The sequence below is a fragment of the Octodon degus genome, unplaced genomic scaffold (genome assembly GCF_000260255.1).
Source record: "Octodon degus isolate 3935 unplaced genomic scaffold, OctDeg1.0 scaffold00028, whole genome shotgun sequence".
Lineage (NCBI taxonomy): Eukaryota > Metazoa > Chordata > Mammalia > Rodentia > Octodontidae > Octodon > Octodon degus.
This window is the reverse complement of record NW_004524604.1, coordinates 11377607-11383464: the sequence shown is the minus strand read 5'-3', so window position 1 is coordinate 11383464 and position 5858 is coordinate 11377607. Positions and strand designations below refer to the sequence as shown.

Here is a 5858-nt window from a genome sequence, read left to right as displayed (position 1 = left end):
AAAAAAAGAAACATTCTCCGCAGAGTGAGTTTGAGTCAAACACAGCTAGGAAATAAAGAACATTATTACAATGGGAAGTTGGGCTATTGTGAAAAGACACGACAGTACGAACTAAATGCTAACTGTCTGTTCTTGTATCTCCCATTCCTGAGGCTGACACAAGGTTTAGGTTGTCCTATTAATGATCTGTTTGGGTTCCTGCAAGAAATCCATGTTCAGGGCTTTGCGAACTGTTTTGTGAAAGTATCCTGAGATTTTGTAACTAACACTTCACATCTGCTTTCCAAGCCAGCTTCAGACTCTATTTTTTCCCATCTCCCCTCAGAGACATATATGACCATAATACTCAATGAGGTGAGGAGAAAGTACAGTTTTCCATCTTTGGACAGCTGCTGCTTCTTGAAAGGGATGTGGATCCTACCTACTGGACATGTGCTCTCTCATTACCTGTGGTGTTGTGACTCACTGATTGGGTTGAAAAAAAAAAGACTTGTTGAAAAGAAGGAGTGATTGCTCAGCTGTCCCTTTTTGGATATATATATATATATATATATATATATATATATATATATATATTTCTAGGTTCTTTCTGTCCTGAACAAAGACAGAAACAAAGGGCTTGGGAGATAGCTTAGTGGTCTAAGAGCCTGTCTGGCAAGTGCAAGGACCCAGGTTCCACCTCTGATAGCACATGCCATGCCAGCCACAGAACCCAGGGCGTGCCTTGCTGGCCACTGAAACCAGGCATTGTGGCACACCCCTGCAATCCTAGCACTGTGGAGTCTGAGACAGGAGGATCAATGATTCCAAGCTGCATAGGGAGATCCTGTACCAAATAAATAAACGAATAATTTAAAAAACAAATTAGTTTTACAAAATACTTTATTACATGTCACAAAATCAATTTTAGATATATTTAGTTCTTAATAAATTTAGTATGTCTAAAAAGTTATGAATAAAATTCTAAAATAAAACAAATTATACAGAATTGGTTAAGATAAGCATAAAGAGTAGCAATATTTTACATTTTTGAAGATAGAGAAACCTTCCCACATGAAAATAAAAATTGGGGGAAGCATATGCTATACTATTGAGTGTGCTCCAGGAGGGGCCATGATAGCAAGAGTTGACTGGCAGCCATCTATTTTTATATCTCTCACTCCTGACACTGACATCAGGCCTAGGTCTTCCTATCAAAACCATGGATGAGTTATCAGGAGAAGCCAATGTAAAAAGATTTGAGAAATGTTCTATGCAGGTATACTGGAGTTTTTAATTAACAGGTCTTATCTACTGTCCCTGACATTAGATTTTCTTCTCCTGATTTACTTTTCCCTTCCTTTCTCTCCCTCCCCACATCCCTAAGCCTCACATACCTATATCCTGTTCTGTACACACTCCAGGCAACAGATGATGTGGTTTTCACCAAAGTAGTAAGAAGTATGATAATAACAAGTGGTCAGATTCTAGATGTGCTTTGTAAGTAATACAATAGACTTATGATAATTGAGTGGAGGAATTTAGGGAAAGAAAGGAAATACAGGATTTTGCCTAAGCAGTGGAGTGACTAGGTAGCTCAGTTAAATAAAATTAGGAAAATAAAATTCAGAACAGTTAGAAATATTCATGTATTTCCTTTTTCTTTACCCCCTTTGCAATTCTACTTTTTTTTCGAATTCTTCTACATCCTAATCAAGAGTATTGCTTTCTTCATCAGTTCAAATTTTCATAGTTGTCTAGATTTATGTATCATTTAACAGTTTTACATTGGTCAGTTGGTAGTTAATCACTCTGATTAATATTTTTTATTTTATCAAAAATTTTTATGACAAAATAACAATAGAATAATAATAGTTAATACACTATATAATGTTAAGACAAATATTATATAGTCATAAGCATTATAACTAGATTCAAAAGTCTTGAAGTTGAAAAGTCCTACTTAGTGTTTTTTTAGGAATTTGTAGAAAAAATATTAAAATATGCTAAAGTGGAAAAATACTAAATAACCACATTTTCACCACTAGCCTCAATAATTAGTTGTCAATCAAGCTACACTCATTGCAAAAATAGCAAAAGTAAGATAGGAGTTTCTTTGGTGGTCTTACAAACTGCAATTTGAGAAAAATTTTCAATTAGCCATAATCATGTCTTGGATAAACCTCATTGGCTACGATACTGCCACTGTGCAAAGCTTGGAACTGCAATTTGAAAGCCACAAATTCAGACAGATCCAAATCAGTGTTCTGTGGAAGGCAGGAAAAGGTAGGAGCTTATTGTGTTGCTGAATTTTAAGAAGGAACAGGGCCTGGTAATGGAGAGAAGATATAGAAGATAATGTATGAATAGAATGGAAATGTCTGTAAGAGTCTGACCACCTCTTGATATGCAGCTTGAGGCTCTGGGCACATTGTACTCGTCCAGTCATATCAGCTGTTCCAGCTGGCAGGAGTTAAAGGAGACAAACTCATGTCATGAGAAGCAGCTGAAATTAATGTAAGTCCCACCTAATGCCTTCTGGTACTATTTTGCAAAAGTCTACCAACATTGCTTTTATTGTTAATTTTCTTTTATCCTTACAAAAAAAGTTTCAGTGAATTTTCTTTTCTTCTTATTTAACAATCTCTCTTTCCTTACCAAGCTGGATTACTTTGCAACGTCACAATATTTTTTGTATTTTCTCATGTATTTGGTACAGGATCTCACTACAAAGCTTGGATTTACAGTGATCCTCCTGTTTTCAGCCTCTCCAGTCTTGAGATTATAGGCGTGCACCACTACACCGGGACTCGGTGGCCTGCTCAGCACATTCAAGGACAGGGCTGGTGCAGCATATGGTGCTGGGATGGAACCTGGGTCCTTGTGCTTGCCTAGGCAGGCACTTAGTCTGCTGAGTTATCGTGCCAGACCTGTCACCATATTTTTAAATTTCAACAACTTCGCAGAACCACAGCTACCATGCCTTGATAGTTTGTTAAAATTAAACTGTGAATAAGTGCTGAAAGTTACATCAATCAGTTTGAAGTGAAGTTAAATTAAACTAATATTAGTAATTTAAATATTATTAAATAGGGCCAGCCAGGTAGCTCAGTGGATTAAAGTGTCTGCTTAGGCAGAGGCATGGGCCGTGGCTTGATCCCCAGCCTGCCATGCTGGCGCTGCCTCCAAGGCATGCTGAGATGGCCATTGAAACTGGGCATGGTGGCGTGAGCCTGAAATCCCAGCACTTGGGAGGCTGAAAACAGGAGAATCACTACAAGTCTGATCTACATAGTGAGATCCTATAGACCCTGTACTTACTACATTTAATAAATAAATAAATATTATTAAATATATTATTCCATTTTAGTCACTTCATATATATATATATATATATATATATATATATATATGTAAACAAGTATCCAAATTAGAGCTCCATCTTGGTTTGAGTTGTATTTAATCAGTATCTCATAATTTGCAGTTCCACATTCATCTCTTCTTCGGTGTCTCATATTTATTTACTTGAAAAGTCAGGTCTCATCCCCAATCTCAGCATAAAAACAAAACAAAACAAAACAAAACAAAACAAAAATCAAGAGAAAAATAAATCATGTATCCTATAGCTTTCCAAGATCAAAATGTTTGCTGCCTACATTCCCCCCAGTGTCATTTAATATATTCCTCTGTTTCCTGTACTTTCTATCATAATCAATTTACATTAAGTTTTCATTGGCACAACATAATTTTATCTCCTTGCTAACCAGTGAAAATGAATATCAGCTATGGAGACAGCTCAGCCACATAAGTGCTTGCCAGGCGAGTGCAAGGTCCTGAGTTTGATCCCTGCCATGCAAAAAAATAAAAGCATAAATGAATAAAAAGAAAAAAGAATATCAAAATTTAGGAACGGAGCTATCCAAAATGTCTTCTCTACCCCAGCAGAGATTTTGGTTAAAATTCAACATTTTATGCTTATATTCTATGTTCAACATCAAAATCTGTGTTTTCACAAACATGTCGTTCAAGTCTTTGATTATTAATGGAATTTACATACAGGTAGCCAAAACTTTAGGGTTTTTTTTTCATGAGGACCTATTAAAAATTATTTCAACAAAATAGTAGTACTTTTTATCTTTGAACACATAGGATACTATATAAAATATTTTAAAATAAAATTAAAACTCATTTGTCTTTAATATTAATGTTTTAACCCTAAAGTATTTTGGTACTTATTTTGCTAAAAACGTAGTATTTAAAGTGCTTGAAGTTATATGAACAGATTTTAGGTGGAATCAAACTAAAATAATTTTAATTCTGTGTCAGTCCTCTTCAATTCCTTTTTTGCATTAGATATTATTTAGAAATCATATTTTTAAATAAATAGAATTTCATATTTAGAATATAAATAGAAATTGATTTCTTACACTCACTGAGGAGGGACAAGGTACTCATATCTAACTACATCTAACACACGTCTACAACCAAGATTGCAATCCAGTGTGAACTCAGAATTAGGAAAGACACTATGGGAAACTCACTGATAGATTCCTAAAAGTAAGGATGCTACACCCTGGTGTGTGACAGTTACTGTCTACAAGAAAACAGTATTAACATCTTTACTAGCTCCGTAGAACTGCTGTAACAGAATTCTATTACCAGGGAGTTTAAAGGAGCACAAATGGATGAGTCTCTCATAGTTCTGGAGGCTGAAAGAGAAATTAAAATGTCAGTGAGGCCATGCCCCCTGAACTCTGTAAACATGATGCTTCTCTGACTTTTCCAACTTCTGGTAGTTCTAAACAGTTCTCACTTTGTATAAGTATAACTCTGCTCTATTCCTCTATCTTCATCTGGCTATTTGTGTGTTTTTCCTTTTTATGACAATGACTATATTGAATCAGGGCCCATACTAACCCACCATCACCTCCCCTTAACCTAATTACTTCTGCAAAGACCCCATTTCCAAAGAAATGCCCCTTCACAAGTATCAAGACTTATGAGTTCCACATATTATTTGGAGCAATGCAGTTCACCTAGTAACATAGTCACCTTGCCTTGGAACATACGCAAATATGTACATACAAGGTTCTTGAATTCTTATCTTGCAAAAGTTGCTATGTTCCTGGGGTGATTGAAAACATAACTACAAATAAGTGGGTTTGCATCATTTATCTTTATCTGCATGATAATCAATGTCTTCAATAAGTCACCTTTTAAACATAACCAATAAGATAAAATGACACAAATTGTTCAGTAAGACTGAATTTCATTTATTTCTACCTGTGAAGGATACTTTATTTATTTTTTCCCAGCTATCAGTTTCTCCTGGACACGTAAGGAAGATGCAGGGAGACTGATGTAAACAAATCCTCCTAGAATCAATTTTCTTCTGGTACTCTTCCCTACATGGTTATCACCCATTGATAAACTAACTGTACCAGAGCTAAGTGCTTCTTGTTCATATATTTTTCAAGTAGCTGTTTCTGCTTTCCTAATACACAATTTTCTGTTCAAATCAAGTGCTCTCTTTATTGTCCTGAGCACACTGATGACCCCTTACAATTACTGCTTTATGTCAAGAGGATCTTTGGCCAGGGATTACTCCAATTTCCTTCAGCTTCCCATTCACTATCTTTGATACTGTGAGGACCCACTTTGATGCCAGAGTTGGTATGATGATTGTTTTAAACTTCAGACATCTGAGATACAGAAAGAAGCATTTATAAAAAGCTTCCTTTATCTAACTGAAGGCAAGGTCTCTGAGAGTGAGGCCATCACAAATTAACTATCTGAGGAATTTGCAAAACCAAGAAAGAGGGATGCATTGCCACTAAAGTGAAAAAAATCATATTAACAACTATTAAAGCAAATTATCA

General features: G+C 35.6%; 1 non-coding gene across 1 annotated transcript; it reads right to left on the bottom strand.

Moving 5' to 3' along the window:
* Positions 1-2049: 2049 nt before the first annotated feature.
* On the bottom strand, positions 2050-2196 carry LOC111816221. Its single transcript, XR_002820670.1, has one exon. It is a non-coding gene; the product is annotated as a U4 spliceosomal RNA (small nuclear RNA).
* Between the last annotated feature and the right edge of the window lie 3662 nt (positions 2197-5858).